The sequence below is a fragment of the Schistocerca gregaria genome, chromosome X (genome assembly GCF_023897955.1).
Source record: "Schistocerca gregaria isolate iqSchGreg1 chromosome X, iqSchGreg1.2, whole genome shotgun sequence".
NCBI lineage: Eukaryota > Metazoa > Arthropoda > Insecta > Orthoptera > Acrididae > Schistocerca > Schistocerca gregaria.
This window is the reverse complement of record NC_064931.1, coordinates 232,608,476-232,630,861: the sequence shown is the minus strand read 5'-3', so window position 1 is coordinate 232,630,861 and position 22,386 is coordinate 232,608,476. Positions and strand designations below refer to the sequence as shown.

General features: G+C 46.6%; 1 protein-coding gene across 4 annotated transcripts in view; it reads right to left on the bottom strand.

Annotated features, from left to right (window-relative positions):
- The window catches only part of LOC126297852 (uncharacterized), a 447,299-nt gene that overhangs the window by 185,465 nt on the left and 239,448 nt on the right, over nucleotides 1-22,386 (bottom strand). The gene's annotated exons all lie outside the window — the stretch shown is intronic.

Sequence of the window (22,386 nt, the reverse complement as noted above, 5' to 3'; positions counted from 1 at the left end):
CTATCTCACGGCCCTTGATTTTGTAGGGGAAAGGGACTGAAGTCTTTATTTCAAGCAGTGCGGTCATCACTTGTTCTCCAACACAATCAGTACACATCTTCGAGTCCCAATGCAGTCGCGACGACGTCCACGCAGCGCGTGCTGCTGATGCCTACGGCGGTGCGCGGGGGGCGGCCCGCGCTAGCCGCTGGACCAGCGATCGCTCCCACGTCGTAAACACGTTTTTCGCTGGACACACGGAATTGCCGAGTTTGTCGTCACAGCGGTCCCTTGTCCGTTCACCATGTGTATTCGTCGCCTCCTCACGTTTCCCGCCAAAATTGTTTGCCTCGGAGATGAATCACACTGTTGTAACCGCAGAAAAGCCAAGTCTAAATGCAGTTGTTCTCAGACGATACACCAGAAATCATACGGGGAGATAGAGTTAACAGGGGACGCCAGGCGTGTCAGAGGGGTCACAAAAGATAACGACGCAGCCAGATAGCCGAGGCGGCGGTCCAAGCGGCCAGGCAGCTGCGCGTGATAAGCAAGGAAGCAGACTCAGCTATTAAGATAAAAAGGGCGCTCTGGGCAGGTCCCTTAATAAGCAATAACTTACAGTATCAACACTCTTGGCTAGAGGGAGAAGTCTGGGAGCGGAGAGAGAAAGAAAGAGGGCCCTAGGTGGGGACCGCACTACGTCATGAGGAGCCAATGAAGGGCTCAGGACGCAGTGCGTGACCATATAGGGAGAGGCCGCTCTACCCCTCCACCCAGCTTCTGAAGAAAAGTACTGAAGTTAATACTAAAACAATCCCTAATAAGGAAAAGTTGCACTCGACGCTACGTCATGCCAAGCGCTGGCGGGGTCGAAGGGGAAGAGCTAACAAAACTCGGAGGCACGCCGCTCCGGGGATCTCTCTCTCTCGGGTTTAGGCAGCGACGGTAGTCAGCGTGAGTAGCAGCCGACTTGGGCTGAGGGCGGGCTGCAGGCAGACAGTTGGAGATAGTCGCCGAGGAGCGTTTAGGCAGCGACCGCGGGACTCTGACGTAGGGTGCTAGTGTGGGCAGCAAAGTGCTGGAAAGTTCTATCAGGCAGCCAGAACGGTGGAAGTCAGTCACCGTCTCTGTAATGGGCTTGGCTATTCTGTAGGTACAATCACTACGCAGTTAGGGTGATCTGTATTCTTTATGAATAAATTAGAACTTTTATAACGTCCATACGAGTTTACTTCTACCAACATCCTAGCCTTGTACCTTCACACCAGGGAATTTAACATCTTAGCCAGATCAAAAGTCTCCCTCTCAATTAGGTCAACCGGCTAATTCCCGTTTACGAACCGTGTCGCTCAATCCCTCGCAAAACCCACGCTTGGGACGCGACATAAATAAAAGTTTTGGTGTCAGATGTGGGGTACCACAAAGGCATATAGGCAAAAAGGAGATAGGAGCCAGTAGATTTTGCTACAGCGACTGTGGCAATTAGCAGGAAGTTGTGGCGACTCGCAACTTTCAGCATTAGTAGCCCCACTACGACAGAGTCCAGAGAAGTAGTCCTCGCGGGTGCGGGGCAACGCAGGATAGCGGCAGCACGACGCGGAGCGACGAGGCACAGAGGTGCCTAAGCAGCCAGCGTTCGAGACCGGGGGTCCGGGCCGAGCAGCGGCAGCAGCCGTAGCAGCGGCAGCCGAGGCGAGCGACGGGGTCGGCACAGCCCAGCAGAGCGGCGGCCGACGCATCGCGGCAGCGCGGAACAGCGCGGGCATAGAGAGCACAGAGACAGCGCGGCACAACGCGGGACAACGCGGATCAGCGGAACAGACGGCGCACCACAAGAGAAGCGGTACATATAAAATTATATTAAGAATTTTGTATCTTGTATTGTAAAGTGCTAACATAGTTAAGTTGGTAAGATGGCCCAAACTAACGAAGTTCCGTCATCCTCCAGTAGCGGTAAGATATCAGTGAAAGAAGCCTTGTGTATAGTTCCAAAAGTGTTCGAAGGAAATAAGAGAGATCTTAGGGAGTTTATTGAAAATGTAGACGCTGCATTTGAACTTGTGAAACCGGAGGAACACGAAACGTTACTGAAGTTTGTTAAAGCCAAAATAACCGGAGAGGCCAGATCGAGGCTGCAAGTAAGGGAACGCACGGGGACATGGCAGGAAGTAAAACATGTTCTAGAGGAAAATTATGCGAGTAAGCGTACCATTGACTACTACGCGTGCAAGATATTTCAATCGAGACAGGGACAAGGAGAGGCAATTGCGACATGGGCAAGCCGAATAGATGAAATGCAAAGGGATTTCAGAGAAGCAGTAAGCAGAGTTACGGCTAGGGAGAACTTAAAGGGCGCAATAGTACTGGTTGATTCACTAGGAAGAGCATGCTTTATACAAGGGTTAAGCAATGATAGAATACAGACGATAGTAAGAAGTAGAGGCGATGAAATCACGCTAGCAGCGGCCGTGGAACTAGCATTGCAAGAAGAAAGTGCAATACTGTCAATGAAAGAGCGGGGACTAGCCCCAAGAGTAACTTTCAACCGGGGAAAGGAAACGGTGAAGAATACCAGAGATATTAGAGATTTGAAATGTTTCAATTGTGGATTGAGAGGGCACATGGCAAGCAAGTGTAGAAAGAATAGGCCAGAGGGAAGAGTACGGATAATGACGGGCAAAGAGTTTACGAATTTTTGTTACGGGTGCGACAAGCCAGGACATACAGACGCGGAATGCCGGGTAAGATTAAGAAAAATTCAGCCGATAGATACAAGAGACTTTAGAGGAAATCATAGGGAAGCTGATGGAGGGTTACGAGAGTGGAGGTGCCCACAATGTAATCTACCAGGGAACTGTGGAGTTCCGTGTACGAGGGTAAAAGACGTTGCTTGTTTCAAGTGTAAGCGGCCGGGACATTACGCGAAAGATTGTCACGCAGGGCCCTGGCACGCATGGAGAAAAGGCAGGGTGCCAGTATCGAGCAAAACCGGTAAAGTGGTGCAGGGAAACTAAGAGGCGGCAAGGCCGCACAGTCGGGCCTTGTTGCGATAGGTAAACCCTCACTTAGGGTAATCGACTGTGCAACAGAAAATGACGTTTTGGTTTTATACTGCATAGAATTAAAAAGATATTTGAAGTTGCTAATAGACACTGGAGCACAGTTGTGTCTGCTCAAGAGAACGAGTATCCCGATAAATAGTACACTTGCAATTAATGAAGCGGAAAGGCTTCGGCTAAAAGGTGTAACCAGTGAGGCCGTCAGCACAATAGGTACGGTACAGGTACACTTAAGTGTGGACGGTTCTGAGCAAGTAGGGCAAAAATTTCACGTGTACGGGAGAGGATTAGATATTCCGTACGACGGACTGATAGGCAGAAATTTCTTGACAGAGCATAGAGTTAAGTTAGACTATGCAGGTAAAATAGTGAGACTAAAAGGGCGAGATATACCCTTAGTAGTAGAGGAAGAGCCAAAGGGACATGAGAACGAACAAGATTCAGAAGTAGGCGGGGAAATAGGGCCCCGAGAGGAAAAAATAATGTTATTAAAGGTGGAAGGAAATGTAAAAAGGGGAATCGAAAAGGAAATGATTATTCCTAGGCAGGAGATTGCACAAGGGGTACATGTACCTGAAGCGTTAGTAAAAGTGCGAAATGGGAAATGCATAGTAAGTGCTTTAAACTTGTCAGAAGACAGAGTGCAGTTAGGAAACGTCAGGTTAATGACGGAAGAATTAGAAAAAGTAGGGAAAATACGCGAAGTAAAATGTTGTACTAATGTCATAGGAAAGACAGAAAGTCGTACTAGTGTGTTGCGAAGGCAATTAAGAATGGATCATTTGAACGCTGAAGAGAAAAGCGCTCTAGCAGAGGTTTGCGCGGAATACGGAGATGTATTTCATCTACCAGGGGACAACCTGTCCTATACTTCCGCAGTGAAGCACAGAATACCGATTGCACCGGAACACGCGGGAAAGGTAGTAAACGCTAGACCGTACAGGATCCCGGAAGCGCAAAAGGAAGTGCTAAGGGAGCAAATAGAGCAGATGCTAAGAGATGACATAATTGTCGAGAGTAAGAGCGCTTGGAACGCACCGTTACTGTTAGTTCCAAAGAAGCTAGACGCTAGTGGCAAACAGAAATGGAGAATCGTAGTGGACTACAGACGATTAAATGATATCACTGTAGGCGATGCATTTCCACTACCGAATATCTCCGAGATACTGGATCAGTTAGGGCAAGCTAAGTACTTCTCGACGCATGACCTCGCAAGCGGGTACCATCAAATATTGACGGACGAGAAGGACAGAGAGAAAACGGCATTTAGCTCAAACTATCAGCATTACGAATACAAACGAATGCCGATGGGACTGAAGGGAGCCCCAGGATGTTTTCAGAGACTGATGAATACAGTCTTGGCAGGTTTACAAGGAGTGAAATGCTTTGTATATCTAGACGACATAGTATGCTATGGGAAAAACCTGCAGGAGCATAACGAAAAGCTCCGGGAAATATTTGACAGGTTGCGAGAGCACAATTTGAAGCTGCAACCAGACAAGTGTGAATTCCTGAGGAAGGAAGTAATCTTCCTAGGTCATTGCATCACTGACAAAGGAATATCACCAGATATGGCGAAGGTGGAGAACGTGAAGTTCTTCCCACAGCCAAAGACAACTAAGGAACTAAAAGGGTTTCTCGGATTGATAGGTTACTACCGCCGTTTCATTGCTAACTTCAGCAAGATTGCGAAACCTCTCCATGAGCTCTTAAAAAAGGGAGTGGAGTACCGATGGAGCGAACGTCAGAACAATGCGTTCGAAGAACTAAAAGAGAAATTAATAAACCCTCCGTTACTTCAATACCCTGACTTTACGAAACCGTTCATCATTACAACGGATGCGAGTAACGCAGCCTTGGGTGCAGTGTTATCGCAAGGTAAGAAGATTGGCGAAGACTTGCCCATCGCATATGCATCCAGAGCATTGAACAAAGCCGAACTAAATTATAGCACAACGGAAAAAGAGTTGTTGGCTATAGTTTACGCAGTAAAACAGTTCAGACCATATGTATATGGCAGAAAGTTCACTGTAGTGACAGACCATAAGCCACTAATGTGGATATTTAGTGTCAAAGATCCGAGTTCGAGACTCCTGAAGTGGAGGCTGAAACTCGAGGAGTATGATTATGAAGTAATATACAAGCCAGGAAAGTTAAATAGTAATGCGGATGCGCTGAGTAGAATAAGGCATGAAGGGAAGGAAGAGATAGATGCGAAGCAGAAGGTGGAGACAGAGATCTCGGCAGCAAAAGCAAATGGGGAAGAAAGTTCCGTAAACGTGCGGCAAGCACAAGTGTCGAGTGAAATAGAACAGGAAACGGATAGTGGTGAGGAAATTAGTCCCGAAGAAAAAGAAAATATGCTAAAGGAAATGCATGACAATCCCTTGGGAGGTCACCAAGGAATGCACAGGACACTCGAAAGAATTAAAGCATACAAGCAGTGGCGCGGAATGAAGCGTGACATTGAAAATTACATTAGGAAATGCCCATCGTGTCAAAAGAATAAAAATACGCAAATGAAAACTAGGATGCCCTTAGAAATTACAGACACAGCAGAAACAGTATTCGGAAAGTGTGCGATGGATATAGTGGGTCCACTAGATGTATCTAATACAGGAAAAAGGTACATGTTAACATTCCAAGACGATCTGAGTAAATTTACCTTAGCAATCCCAATTGACAAACAAGATGCCGAAACAGTAGCTGAGGCATTTGTGGAAAACGTAGTATTAAGGTATGGAATTCCATCAGTATTATTAACAGATCAAGGGTCTAACTTTCTGAGTGATGTATTTAAAAGTGTATGTAAATTGTTGAAGGTAAAGCGTATAAATACTACAGCGTACCACCCTGAATCAAATGGTGCACTAGAAAGAAGTCATAGAACTATTGTAGAGTATCTCAGACACTTTGTAACAGGAGATCAAAGTTCTTGGGACAAATGGGTACCGTATGCAATTTTTGTGTTCAACACTACACCACACAGCAGCACAGGATACACACCATTTGAATTACTATACGGAAGAAAGGTTAACATACCAGGAGTACTGCAGCAAGAAACACAGCAGGTAAGTTACAATTATGAAATGTATGTAAATAAACTAAGAGCGAGAATGCAGGAAGCCCACAGAGTGGCCAGAGACTCGATTATAAGAAGTAAGAAAATCAGTAAGGAACAGTATGACATGAAACAAAATCCAAAAAACTTCAAGGTAGGAGATAAAGTATTACTGCACGATGAGTCGGTGAGACGGGGTAGATCTCGGAAATTAGATTCACAATGGAGAGGTCCATTTGAAGTAGTAAAAGTGGAAGGTCCTAACGTAGTAATAAAAGTTAAAAGAAATAAGAAAACAAAAGTACATGCCAACAGGCTGAAACAATTCTTTTAAATTTCAGGTATGGCACTCAAGTGGCAGGTCGTGAAATTCGTCATAGTGATAACAGCATACTACATCACTGCATCAGAGCATGCAACAAATGAGTATCAAGTGACGCCATTTCCGAGTTCATCAGGACTATATTACGATAATAGAGGACAGGTAGAAATATACAGTACCACATGGAGAATAGTCACATACGTAAATCTAGATATAATAACAGAAAGGTTTCAGAATGCAGAGAGGTATGGTACGGCAGCGGTACAAAGGTGCCGAGAAACACTAACACAATTAAATGTAGGATTAATAGAATGCAGGGTACTAGACCAACAAGTAACCCATCATGTGGAAAAAATCACAGGATTGCAACTTTTAGTACAGCAGCTAACGAAACACGAGACCAGAAGGAAGAGAGGAGTATTCAACTTCGTCGGGCAGGTAAGTAAAATACTGTTCGGGACGTTGGACGAAGCAGATGCAGCATACTATAAGGAAAGAATAGACGCTATGGAGAAAAACTCAGAAGGGTTGTTGAGGCTAACAAAGGAACAGGTGGCAGTGGTAAGAGCCACATTGGCGGGAGTAAACAGGACGGTATATACACTAGAGTCAAATGAGCACGTTCTGAAGACAGGTATGCAAAGACTAGAACGATTCATGAAGGAATACGTGAAGGAAACCGATATAGGGTTTAAACGTGTAGCGTCCTTCGCCACAGTAACAGAGCAAGTATTACAACAATCGGCAGTGTTTGGTCAGATCGAAGAGGAATACGAACAAATGATAAATGCCATTGTAAATGCTCAGAAGGGAACACTACAGCCTCATATAATTAATCCAGTCCAAATTGTAAAATACGTAAGTTTAATACGGGAAGAACTAAAAGATGTAAAGTTTCCTGTTCCTCTTACGGAGTCCTCAGGTTATCTATTGTTAAGAATAATTGATTTAGATGTTTTCATCTCGGGTAGCATACTAGGATATGTAATTAATATTCCATTAATAAATAATAACAATTTCAATTTGTATAGAGTACTCCCACTACCAAAAGAAATTCCAAACATGAAAGGTAAATATGTGTACATACAGCCAGAGAAAGAATTCTTACTAATAGATGAATCCAAAAGGCAGTACGCGAAACTTTCTGCGGAGGAACTAAAATGCAAGGAGCTAAGTAAAAATAGGAGACTGTGCAAACAAGCATTCGCCTTGCTGTCAACATTCGACCACGAAGAGTGCGAAGCCAAATTGTTGCAACCGGTAAGAGAAATTCCGGAAGATTGTGTGCGAAAAATAGTCGCACTGAATCAGAGCCTTTGGACTCATCTAAACAGTAACGAATGGCTATATGTAGCACCGAAGGAAGAAGGCTTAACAGTATTGTGTGGAAGGGAACCACCAAAGGACCTAGTAATAAAAGGGGTAGGAAAAATTAGTTTTTACAGTAAATGTGAGGGGTATGGCACTAGAGTGTTCATACAAACAGATAGAGTGATTCAGAGTAATGTGACGAAGAAAGACATAGTTCCGCAGATCAATCTAGAATTCGATTGTTGCGTGGTAAACAAGGAAAAAAGGAATGTCTCAACGTTAGCATTAGATTTGCCATTGGACCAGGTAATAACACAGTTAGACGACTTGAAAGTCGCAGGAAAAAGACTGGATGATGCCCAGAAGATGGTAGAGAGACAAGAGGAGGAAATGAAGTACTCCAGGTACTTCACACATTACTCCATAACTACGTATGTAGCCATATCAATAGTTATTCTAATCATAATAACATGCTGTTGTAAAAACTGTAAATGTTGTAAAGACTGTTTTAAAAGTATATGGAAATATTTTGAAGACAGTGATTGTTGTGGAAAAGTATGTATAAGAAATACCATAGTGAACCAATACCCAGAGACTAGTTCAGCTAGAAGACACAGTAATAAAGAAACTGAAGAGATAGTAATTTATGAAAGATGTGGAAAAGACCAAGGTGATACGGTCGCTTTCAGAAACAGACGTTAAATAACTGTATTTGAAATGTGTAATTGAAATGTAACTGTATTTGAAATGTAATTCTAATTGAAATGTGAATGTATGTATCAATGAAAGTGTCTTTTGATTTTAATGCAAATGCTTTTGACATAACTGAATGTTAGACATGTATAATGTAATTGTATTATTGTGTGTTTAATGAATTTGACTTTACTAAATGAAAATGAAAAATATAACATATCAGATGCTAATGTAATAAACAAATCTGTAAAGCATGTAATGGAAAAAAAAATATAAAAGAGTCACAATTGACGCTACTCTGAGGAGTAACGCCAATTTCCCTGGCGGGGGAGGTGTTGTAACCGCAGAAAAGCCAAGTCTAAATGCAGTTGTTCTCAGACGATACACCAGAAATCATACGGGGAGATAGAGTTAACAGGGGACGCCAGGCGTGTCAGAGGGGTCACAAAAGATAACGACGTAGCCAGATAGCCGAGGCGGCGGTCCAAGCGGCCAGGCAGCTGCGCGTGATAAGCAAGGAAGCAGACTCAGCTATTAAGATAAAAAGGGCGCTCTGGGCAGGTCCCTTAATAAGCAATAACTTACAGTATCAACACTCTTGGCTAGAGGGAGAAGTCTGGGAGCGGAGAGAGAAAGAAAGAGGGCCCTAGGTGGGGACCGCACTACGTCATGAGGAGCCAATGAAGGGCTCAGGACGCAGTGCGTGACCATATAGGGAGAGGCCGCTCTACCCCTCCACCCAGCTTCTGAAGAAAAGTACTGAAGTTAATACTAAAACAATCCCTAATAAGGAAAAGTTGCACTCGACGCTACGTCATGCCAAGCGCTGGCGGGGTCGAAGGGGAAGAGCTAACAAAACTCGGAGGCACGCCGCTCCGGGGATCTCTCTCTCTCGGGTTTAGGCAGCGACGGTAGTCAGCGTGAGTAGCAGCCGACTTGGGCTGAGGGCGGGCTGCAGGCAGACAGTTGGAGATAGTCGCCGAGGAGCGTTTAGGCAGCGACCGCGGGACTCTGACGTAGGGTGCTAGTGTGGGCAGCAAAGTGCTGGAAAGTTCTATCAGGCAGCCAGAACGGTGGAAGTCAGTCACCGTCTCTGTAATGGGCTTGGCTATTCTGTATGTACAATCACTACGCAGTTAGGGTGATCTGTATTCTTTATGAATAAATTAGAACTTTTATAACGTCCATACGAGTTTACTTCTACCAACATCCTAGCCTTGTACCTTCACACCAGGGAATTTAACATCTTAGCCAGATCAAAAGTCTCCCTCTCAATTAGGTCAACCGGCTAATTCCCGTTTACGAACCGTGTCGCTCAATCCCTCGCAAAACCCACGCTTGGGACGCGACAACACAACGGTCGGCGGTTCCACAAAGAATGCCCTGCCACACTTTCGGCGCGAAGGTTGTGTTCCTGGGGACGTTGAAACCTGTCGATGCCGACCGTTCACCGTCCACCACGTGTCATTGTGGGACCGAGAACGCCGTGCTACACTTTTGGCGCCAAAGTTTGCTCGACAGTGGAATCCGCCATGACTGTATAACAGCACGTTTGGCCGCCACGAGAACGCTCGCTAATTGACTCTCTCTCGCGCGCGCGTTATAACTGGACACTCGACGCGCCGCCGCCCCACTTACGTCACACACCCTCTATGCACGCGATGGACATTGTCTTCTGTAACTATGCTAACTCCCACATCGCTCATCTAACCTATCAATTACCTAAGTACTTAATTCCATTTCAATTTTAATCATATTAAATAATGCAAATTACAATTTCATATACGTATGCAAACGTGTTCAACTACATAATTTCAACTACTTTTCGTGGACTCTTCCTAGGAACCAGCGCCGAGTTTGAATTCTGGCAGTAAATAAAGGTCATTTCCGCTTTCTCTACAAACCTAAGAAAACTGTTGGAAAGAAAGGGCACTTGTACAAACCTCAGCCACCCGACCGCCACTTCCTCCTACTAACCAGCGCCAAGTTTGAATTCTGGCAGTAAACAAAGCTCACTTGCGCTTCCATCACCAACCTAAGAAAATTGTTGCAAACGAAGCTCATCACCACTAAACTAAGCCACCAGGACTCAACCTCTTCCCACGCGTTTTGGGTAAAAGGACTCACCCTGCATAGGCCCATGGATGGAGGAACCAATTTACTTTATTTAGGATGGAGTATATGTATCACACCGACATGTCCCACGCCATACAGACCTGCAAAACACTCCTACATAACTCATTCATAATGCTCTAGACACACGCTTGCTAATTGTAAACAGTTAAAAATAATGCATAGCACAGCCTACAGACATGCGAACAGCTCGTAAATAATGCAAAACATTTACGTCCAAATAGCCAAACAACTCCTAATTTTCGGAAGTAATGTCTGTGCATAGGCTTGATGGATGGAGGAACGAGCGTACTTTATTTATTTGGGACATCTCTTTTTGAAACTTTTGCATCTCATAGGTTTCGATATGTAAGGCTGACCTAAGGCAGGTTCTGAACTCCAGTAGTGCACTACACTTGGCAACACAACCACACCCATCAAGATATTCATTCCAATCCAGACCTGTAACTCCTCTACAGATAAATTTGTCCAGTTATTTGTTGACTCACTCACAGTCTGACCAGATTGCTGTTTTTGCGCAAAAACCGCCTAGACTGTGCTCTGCTGCTCGGGGAAGTAAGGAAGGACTGCACTCTATTTATTTCAAGCTCTTTTATTTAGTCGTGGAGTATATTTGCCACAAAACACCCGTACGGATCCGACTGTGCTCATCTGACACAGGCAGCAAACACGTAAACACTCCTAATTTCACCGCACAATAGCAAACTGCTCTTAAATAATGCAGTACACAATATCCCAAGTCGAGCTCCGTACTCTTAAACCCCCCAAATCAAGCACAGCACAGTGCACAAACATGCTCCCAAAATAGTGCAATGGACACGCTCGAACACCCCCAGCTGCCAAACCGACCAAAAGTCTCTGCTCGGCCAACCCCCAAACATGCCCTCCTCACAGTCGCATGCCCGCCTAACGCCGGAGAAAATTCGTATCACCTGTACGCCTTACATTATGCTCCAAGCCAGGCCGCGTACGCGTGCGGTCGGTGGGAGGAGGGATTCGAGAGCCTCCTCCCAAGTTCAGCTTCCGCACTCGCTCGTGACCGCCAACCAGAAAGGGCACTCTCCTCTGACATATGTGAAAGCTGCATTATTTTTCTTATGTTTACCGCCGGTGTCTCAGGTCTAGACCTGCCCTCACGTCTATTGTCAGAATGGCCCATAGCTCGTTGACACACATGATTAACGCCGGCGCGAAAACACTTACTATGGTGACGGACAACCAATCACTCTGATCTGCGCTGCAGGGACGTGTAATGATTGAGAACACTCTATTTATTTTTTCAAACAAGGTATTTAACCAAACAGTATTTCCTCACACTATCACAAAACACTCACCCAGATTTGCCCTAGGCCATGTCGCACAGCCCACAGAGACGCACCCAGTCATAATTTCAGTACACACAATAGCAAAGTGCTACTAAATAATTCTTCACACTGATGTGTACATTCGCTCAGTACTCTTAAACTATCCAAATAACGCACAGCAGAGAATGCAGATCCGCTCGCAAAATAACTCAGCACGCGTGCGCAGGTACCCCCCTCCCCACCCTGTCCACAGGATCGTGAAATCACGCATCCGTCTGATTACAGACCGCCCACAGCCCCTACTCGGCTTCCGAAAGTGTGAGTTGGCGCGGTCGACGCGCTCTTCAGCTGTCAAAGCACACACAGACGTCCGTGCAGGACCGCGATCCATCACAACCCCTAGCCACGACCACCGAACGCGGGTGAAAGTCAACTTTATATCAACGTAGCATAATTCCAAAGCGCAGCCTCCATACGCTAGACACATCATAGCAGCAGCACATGTCTTTACCTCCTATGACACACTGCCCTTTGAACCTGACACGACATTACACGGCCCTTTAACTAAACATAACTACACATCCCTGCTCTCGCCTCGTCGCGTGACCAGCCATCTAAAACCTTCTCAATATTATTCTTACTTTACAACAGTTAAAAAAAAAGATCTAATTCACTCCTCCCACCTCACAGCCGTCGTACAATCAACATACGCAAACGTCCTCAACCCTATCTTGACGCTCATATATCACCCTACAAACCACGTCCATCAATCAATTTACCATTCTCATCCCCTCTCTTCCAATTATAAATGTAGCCTCAATCTAAACACCAATAAACTCATCTTTCTCGCACTTTCAAGAGTAAAATTAATTTTACACACACCCCCGAAATACCAAACCCAATGAAAGAGTGAAACTTTTATACAGACCATCAAGCACATATCACACTCACACCAATATTCAAAGCCTGGTCCATATTTACCACCGACAACTTGAATTAAATATTATTACCATGGCCCGAACATTCTGCCAGCGCTCGATTTGGAGCTATTTTTCCCCTCTTTACTTTTGTCACTATCGGTTGAATATCACTATCTATAGAGTTCATAAATTTCCACATAAAAAAATCTTGCGCCGCCATTTAGACTCCTATATCCGAACACATACCATCATTCAACAACTATCACTTGCCCTTATCTTATAACTCATCCATCAGGTCTGTGGTTCAAGGTCACCCCTTTCTTTCCTTCTTATTTTCTTTCAGCATCAGACGGCTATTTTTTACAGTGGTAGCTAAACTGCGCCATTAAATTAACATCACCAATCGCGAAACATATCTTCAAATACGTAAACACTCTTACTCAATTACACAGCGTTCCCGCTGAGGACATAACCTTCAGTATTACAGTTCTTAATCCAGAAACCACCAAAACAAGTACTAAATGCTCAGACTAATCCCATAGCACCTTACAAATCTAAACAGCTGGGGGTGTTTGGGTGCGTCTGTTGCACTATTTTCCGAGCATGTCTGTGCACTGTGCTGTGCTTTATTTGGAAAGTTTAAGAGTACAGATCTCGTCTGCGGATATTGTGTACTGCATTATTTAAGAGCAGTTGGCTATTGTGTGGTGAATGTTGTGACTCGCCGATCTTTCAAAGTGCCGCTGCGCAGTTACGTGCGTCCTCTACATGCGGCGCTGTCTGCCAGCCATGCAGCAGCAGCGCCACCTACGCGGCCAGCCAGCCAGCCAGCGGCCGCTAGACTCGGACTCAGTTATGATTTGACTGTTAAAGTGACACACGTCTTACTCTGTTTACCTGATCTGTGACTTTCATGCATTGCGTCGTCCTTGAAATATATTTGTTCAACTTGAAGTTATAACAATTGGCACACGAGGTGGTGAATTTTTCTTTTTCATCGTTGACCCACGTGTTTCCATGGCTACTTTAGAGCAACTATTGCAAGGTCTCATAGAACAGCAAACGCTTCTCACAAATGCGATTCGTGATTTCGTCGCGGCATCAAATGCGGGGCGTCTCTCGTCGTTGTCTCTACCTCCTTTTCCTCCTTACGACGAGACAGCGGAAGACTGGTCTGATTACCAAAAACGTCTTCGACAGCACTTCGTGGCTTTTCATGTCGCGGACAACCAAACATGTAAGTCTCTTTTCCTTTCATGGATTTCAGCTCAAATGTATCGGTTGTTGTTGCAGTTGGCTCCTTTGAAAGATCCTGCGTCTTTGTCCTTTGCTGAAATGTGCTCACTTCTGTCCGTTTATTTTCAAAGGATACGCATGTGGTAGCCTCTCGTGTTGCCTTTTATCGTTGTCAAAAACAACCGAATCAATCCTATCGCGCTTGGGCAGCTGAACTTCACGGCCTCAGTAGAAAGTGTCAATTTGTTAATGACGTTCACAAAGAATTCCATGGTACGGGATGCTATTATCCGGTCAGCGCCCGACAAAGAAGTTAGGCAACGTGCCCTTCAGTTGGCAAATCCGACTCTAGATGAAGTCCTATCCATGGCTCAGTCTTTTGAAATTTCTCGCGCCGCTGGAGCGCAAATAGAGGCGTGGGGTGACATCGGGGAAATACAACCTCTGTGCGCTGTTGACGAAGCGTGTGGGGTGTCCCCGCCGGCCGACGAGGCCGCAGTACGCTCCCAAGCGCAGCCTCGGCCTAACCTTAAACAAACCTCTAAGAAACTGCAGCAAAACACACGGCAACTTCCTTCATTTCCGCGGTGTTTTACGACACATTCACGAGAGGATTGTCCACAACGTTGGGCCGTGTGTCACAAATGCAAAAATAAAAAAAATAAAATAAAAAGTCATGTGTCATCCGTTTGCAAATCCGACCGCATACATGATGTTCATGAACATGGCGCTGATTCTGATTCTGAGTTGTCTGTCAATTGTACTTCTTCCCTTCATGGAAGTTATTCCTCACTGTCCAAATACTTGGTCGAGATGTTCGCATCCAGGTGGATACTGGTTCTGCTGTCACTATCATCAATTCTCAGACGTATCTACAGTTGGGTTCTCCAATCCTGTCACCTGTCACTAGGCAATTACGGACTTACAATAAACAGAAGATTTCTCTCTTGGGACAATTTGATGCTGAGGTATCTTACAAATCTGTCGTTCTCACTGTTCTCATATTTGTGGTCGACCATAGTAACGCGGAGAATCTTTTTGGTTTCGATGCCTTTAGCGTTTTTGGGTTCTCCATAGATAACTCTGTCAATATCGTCTCGGATGCTATTCCTTATGCTCAATTGGATTCCTTGTCGACGACATTTTCGTCCCTTTTTCCTCTTGGGTTAGGCCGTGCAAACGACTTTGAACCTCATATCACTCTCAAACCCCCTGCTCGGCCACAGTTTTTACGGGCTCGGCCCATTCCTGTGGCCCTTCGTGATCAGGTCAAACGGGAGCTGGATCGTCTCACTGCTTCAGGGGTCTTGCTTCCTGTCACTTCCAGTGAGTGGTCCTCTCCTGTCGTTGTCGTTGTTAAGCCAAATGGTAATATTCGTATTTGTGGCGATTTCAAGGCCACTGTAAATGCTCAATGCCTTATCAACACTTACCCTATGCCTCGACCTGAAGAATTGTTCACTAAACTTGCTGGAGGCCAGTATTTTTCTAAACTTGACCTGTCAGAAGCTTATCATCAACATCCTCTCGACGCTGCTTCCCGACAGTTTCTCATCCTTAACACGCCTTTCGGCCTCTATCAATACCAACGATTGCCATTCGGGGTTGCCAGCGCCCCTGCTCTCTTTCAGCGATTCTTGGAACAATTATTGCTCACTGTCCTTGGGTGTATAAATTACATGGACGACATTGTTGTCACTGGCTCCAGCACTGAAGAACATCTTCAGAATCTCCGCACACTTTTTCATGTCTTACAGACTGCCGGTCTTAAGTGTAATCTTCAGAAATCAAAATTTTTTTCCGGCATCTTTCACGTACTTGGGATTTCAACTCTCTCGGAATGGATTCGTCAGCTTCAGCAAACTGTCGCTGCGATCGATGCCCTTCCTCGCCCTACATCTGTTAAGGAACTGCAGGCCTTCTTGGGGAAAATAGCTTACTATAACAGGTTTTTACCATCTGCTGCTTCGGTGGCTCAGCTGTTGCATCGCCTGTTGCATAAAAACGTGCCTTTTCACTGGTCCGCATCATGCGATTCGGCTTTCCAGAAATTGAAGATCTAGCCAACATCTTGTTCTTGCCACGGACGCCTCTCAATACGGGGTCGGTGTAGTCCTTGCGCAGTTTTTGTGATGTTTCTGAACAACCCATTGCTTATGCCTCCAAAACGCTCACGGATGCCCAACAAAAGTATTCTCAAATTGAAAAAGAACCTTTGGCTATTATTTATGCTCTTCATAAGTTTGGTGTTTTTCTCTATGGATCCAAATTTCATCTTGTTACGGATCACAAACCACTTGTTTCCTTGTTTCATCCATCAACGTCACTTCCCGACAAGGCTGCACATCGCCTCCAGCGTTGGCCTCTTTACTTGTCTCGTTTCAATTATGAGAGTCATTTCCGGCCGACAGCTCAACATGCGAATGCTGGTGCACTGTCTCGCCTTCCCATGGGTCATGATCTGGCATTCGATAGGGACGAACTTTTGTGTTTCCATCTGGATATTGCCGAGCAGCGGGTTGTGGATGGGTTCCCCATCACCGGGGATAGGCTGGCGGCTGCTACGGGTTCTGACCCTACCCTCTCCCGGGTTTTACGCTGTATTCAGAAGGGTTGGCCAGATCGTCCGTCCGCTAAGACTTCTGATCCGTTGCGGAACTACTACGCTTTGCGTTACCGTCTCACGGCTAGGGATGGTGTTATCCTCCTTTCCACCGAAAATGCTTCGCAGCGTGCTGTGGTACCTGCGTCTTTGCGTGCTTCGGTCTTGCGCCTCCTTCACCAAGGGCACTGGGGTGTCTCTAGCACAAAATCTCTGGCGCGCCGTCATGTGTGCTGGCCCGGCATTGACTCTGAAATCGCACACATGGTCGCTGCCTGCGGCCCTTGTGCGTCACAGGCCGCCGCCCCGAAGTCATCTTTGTCACCGTGGCCTTCGTCTGAGAAGCCCTGGGAGCGTATTCATGCTGACTTCGCGGGACGTTTTTTAGATACTTATTGGCTTCTCGTTATTGACGCCTACTCTAACCTTCCTTTCATTGTCCCTTGCACGTCGCCTATCACGGCGGCAACCACCAATGCTCTAGCTTGCATTTTCTCTTTGGAAGGCCTTCCCTCTACTCTTGTTACTGATAATGGTCCGCTATTTGCCTCTTCCGATTTTGCGGATTTTTGTGCCAGTCACGGCGTCATGCCAGTCAAACCGTGAGGCTGAACGACTGGTCCGCAAATTTAAGGCTGAGATGAGGAAACTCCTGACTTCTTCTGCTGCTGATGATGATGCGCTTCTCTAATTTCTGGCTTCTTACCGTTTCACTCCCATGGGCGACCACAGCCAGGCTGAGCTCTTACACGGCCGACAGCCCCGCACGCTACTTCATCTTCTGCGGCCTTCCACCTCACAGCCGCGGCGACCTTCGCTTGGCCGGATCACCGCCGGCGACATTGTATGGGTACGTTGATATGGCAGGCGGCCAAAATGGAGTCCTGGCCGCATCTTACGACACCGTGGCCGACGCCTGTATGAAATCCAGACGGACACGGGTATTGCACAGCGTCATTCGGACCAGCTTCGGCTTCGTGTGCCGGCAACGCCTCTTCCGGATGCCGCTACACCACCTTCGACTCTACCTGACGCTCGGAATCCTGGAATCTCTCATTACTCCCAACGCAGTCGTCTGACCATCATATCGGGGCCAGCACAAGAACCGACGCCAACAGAAGTGCCCATGCAGGAACCAGATGACCGCCATCTGTCGGAGCAACTTTACTCGCCTCCTTCTCCTACGGACGCGGACACATCGCCCATGTCTCCTGTTATAACAACCGGACTTGTCGCAACGGGCAGATTGGTGCACAAGACCGCAGCAGATTCGACCCCCACGTCTCCAGTCATCTCGACCCGTTATCATCGGCAGCAGATGCGACCCCCACGTCTCCAGTCATCTCGACCCGTTATCATCGGGGACACTTCCGTCCGTACGGGAAGCCAGCATTCGCATGTTCAGCTGTCAGCCGGAAATGACTCTCATAATTGAAACGAGACAAGTAAAGAGCCCAACGCTGGAGGCGATGTGCAGCCTTGTCGGAAAGTGACGTTGATGGATGAAACAAGGAAACAAGTGGTTTGTGATCCGTAAGAAGATGAAATTTGGATCCATAGAGAAAAATCTTGACTTTACGGCCAGTCAAACAACACCAATGAACCTTAGCAATCTACAGGCAAAAACTTCAAATGGGCGAAAAGTTTTGTAAGTCGTCGACTTTCCAAGTGCCGCTACGCAGTTACGCGCGTCCTCTACATGCGGCGCTGTCTGCCAGCCATGCAGCAGCAGCGCCACCTAAGTGGCCAGCCAGCCAGCGGCCGCTAGACTCGGACTCAGTTATGATTTGAGTGTTAAAGTGACACACGTCTTACTCTGTTTACCTGATCTGTGACTTTCATGCATTGCGTCGTCCTTGAAATACACTCCTGGAAATGGAAAAAGGAACACATTGACACCGGTGTGTCAGACCCACCATACTTGCTCCGGACACTGCGAGAGGGCTGTACAAGCAATGATCACACGCACGGCACAGCGGACACACCAGGAACCGCGGTGTTGGCCGTCGAATGGCACTAGCTGCGCAGCATTTGTGCACCGCCGCCGTCAGTGTCAGCCAGTGGAATACGGAGCTCCATCGCAGTCTTTAACACTGGTAGCATGCCGCGACAGCGTGGACGTGTGCAGTTGACGGACTTTGAGCGAGGGCGTATAGTGGGCATGCGGGAGGCCGGGTGGACGTACCGCCGAATTGCTCAACACGTGGGACGTGAGGTCTCCACAGTACATCGATGTAGTCGCCAGTTGTCGGCGGAAGGTGCACGTGCCTGTCGACCTGGGACCGGACCGCAGCGACGCACGGATGCACGCCAAGACCGTAGGATCCTACGCAGTGCCGTAGGGGACCGCACCGCCACTTCCCAGCAAATTAGGGACACTGTTGCTCCTGGGGTATCGGCGAGAACCATTCGCAACTGTCTCCATGAAGCTGGGCTACGGTCCCGCACACCGTTAGGCCGTCTTCCGCTCACGCCCCAACATCGTGCAGCCCGCCTCCAGTGGTGTCGCGACAGGCGTGAATGGAGGGACGAATGGAGACGTGTCGTCTTCAGCGATGAGAGTCGCTTCTGCCTTGGTGCCAATGATGGTCGTATGCGTGTTTGGCGCCGTGCAGGTGAGCGCCACAATCAGGACTGCATACGACCGAGGCACACAGGGCCAACACCCGGCATCATGGTGTGGGGAGCGATCTCCTACACTGGCCGTACACCTCTGGTGATCGTCGAGGGGACACTGAATAGTGCACGGTACATCCAAACCGTCATCGAACCCATCGTTCTACCATTCCTAGACCGGCAAGGGAACTTGCTGTTCCAACAGGACAATGCACGTCCGCATGTATCCCGTGCCACCCAACTTGCTCTAGAAGGTGTAAGTCAACTACCCTGGCCAGCAAGATCTCCGGATCTGTCCCCCATTGAGCATGTTTGGGACTGGATGAAGCGTCGTCTCACGCGGTCTGCACGTCCAGCACGAACGCTGGTCCAACTGAGGCGCCAGGTGGAAATGGCATGGCAAGCCGTTCCACAGGACTACATCCAGCATCTCTACGATCGTCTCCATGGGAGAACAGCAGCCTGCATTGCTGCGAAAGGTGGATATACACTGTACGAGTGCCGACATTGTGCATGCTCTGTTGCCTGTGTCTATGTGCCTGTGGTTCTGTCAGTGTGATCATGTGATGTATCTGACCCCAGGAATGTGTCAATAAAGTTTCCCCTTCCTGGGACAATGAATTCACGGTGTTCTCATTTCAATTTCCAGGAGTGTATATTTGTTCAACTTGAAGTTATAACAGTCAAATTAGGAGTTGTTTACGTGTTTGTGGCCTGTGTCAGATGACCACAGTCAGACCAGTACGGGTGTTTTGTGACAAATATACTCCACGACTAAATAAAAGAGCTTGAAATAAATAGAGTGCAGTCCTTCCTTATTTCCCCGAGCAGCAGAGCGCAGTCTTGGCGGTTTTTGCGCAAAAACGGCAATCTGGTCAGATTGTGAGTGAGTCAACAAATAACTGGACAAATTTATCTGTAGAGGAGTTACAGGTCTGGATTGGAATGAATATCTTGATGGGTGTGGTTGCGTTGCAAAGTGTAGTGCACTACTGGAGTTCAGAGCCTGCCTTAGATCAGCCTTACATATCGAAACCTATGAGATGCAAAAGTTTCAAAAAGAGATGTCCCAAATAAATAAAGTACACTCGTTCCTCCATCCATCAGCCTATGCACAGAAATTACTTCCGAAAATTAGGAGTTGTTTGGCTATTTGGACGTAAATGTTTTGCATTATTTACGAGCTGTTCGCATGTCTGTAGGCTGTGCTATGCATTATTTTTAACTGTTTACAATTAGCAAGCGTGTGTCTAGAGCATTATAAATGAGTTATGTAGGAGTGTTTTGCAGGTCTGTATGGCGTGGGACATGTCGGTGTGATACATATACTCCATCCTAAATAAAGTAAATTGGTTCCTTCATCCATGGGCCTATGCAGGGTGAGTCCTTTTACCAAAAACGCGTAGGAAGAGGTTGAGTCCTGGTGGCTTAGTTTAGTGGTGATGAGCTTCGTTTGCAACAATTTTCTTAGGTTGGTGATGGAAGCGCAAGTGAGCTTTGTTTACTGCCAGAATTCAAACTTGGCGCTGGTTAGTAGGAGGAAGTGGCGGTCGGGTGGCTGAGGTTTGTACAAGTGCCCTTTCTTTCCAACAGTTTTCTTAGGTTTGTAGAGAAAGCGGAAATGACCTTTATTTACTGCCAGAATTCAAACTCGGCTCTGGTTCCTAGGAAGAGTCCACGAAAAGTAGTTGAAATTATGTAGTTGAACACGTTTGCATACGTATATGAAATTGTAATTTGCATTATTTAATTATAACGCGCGCGCGAGAGAGAGTCAATTAGCGAGCGTTCTCGTGGCGGCCAAACGTGCTGTTATACAGTCATGGCGGATTCCACTGTCGAGCAAACTTTGGCGCCAAAAGTGTAGCACGGCGTTCTCGGTCCCACAAAGACACGTGGTGGACGGTGAACGGTCAGCATCGACAGGTTTCAACGTTCCCAGGAACACAACCTTCGCGCCGAAAGTGTGGCAGGGCATTCTTTGTGGAACCGCCGACCGTTGTGTGATTCATCTCCGAGGCAAACAATTTTGGCGGGAAACGTGCGGAGGCGACGAATACACATGGTGAACGGACAAGGGACCGCTGTGACGACAAACTCGGCAATTCCGTGTGTCCAGCGAAAAACGTGTTTACGACGTGGGAGCGATCGCTGGTCCAGCGGCTAGCGCGGTCCGCCCCCCGCGCACCGCCGTAGGCATCAGCAGCACGCGCTGCGTGGACGTCGTGGCGACTGCACTGGGACTCGAAGATGTGTACTGATTGTGTTGGAGAACCAGTGATGACCGCACTGCTTGAAATAAAGACTTCAGTCCCTTTCCCCTACAAAATCAAAGGCCGTGAGATAGGTTACTATAAGCGCAATTTATTATTTGACGCGACTCTGATAGGTTACAAGTGAAAAAAGGTAAGTTACCGCGAAAGTTGTACGTGTGATAGATTATGGTGTTAGATTTGAACTTGTGATAGATTTTTTGCTATAGATGTAACGCAAATAGCTTTCTCGCCGAAAAAATCGGACATCTTGAATAAATAATAAATGATAAAAAAAATAGAAGCACGGTTTTGGAGACATTATCGTGTTGGAATTTGAATTTGGTGAAATTTTATAGAGGAGATAGGCCAATAATAATAATAAATGATGAATGATAATGAATAATAATAATAAAGAGAAGTACGGTTTTGCAGCCATTATCGTGCTAGAGTTTGAATTTGGGTGGGGGGGGGGGGATTTTCTAGTGGAGGCAGGTCAATAATAATAAATAATAATCAATGATAATGAATGATAATGAATGTTAATAAAAGATAATGAACAATAATAAAGGAAAGTAAGGTTTTGCATGCATTGTCCTGTTGGAATTTGAATTTCGTACCTATTTTTTCTGGACGCTTAGTTTAGTGGACATAGCCCAATTGGTCTATTTTGCCGCCAAAATTCAAAATTACCGCCATTTTTTCTGGAGGTTAGGTTAGTGGACATAGCACAATTGGCTTATTTTCCCGCCAAAAGCCATCATCTTGGATGACGTCATGCACTGTTACCTAGTCTACATGCCGCCATCTTGGATGACGTCATCGCCACCATCCTGAATAAATTTGGCAAGAATGCAGAGTGAGCTGACACTCTCTTAGTCCTGCTACTACCCTATCG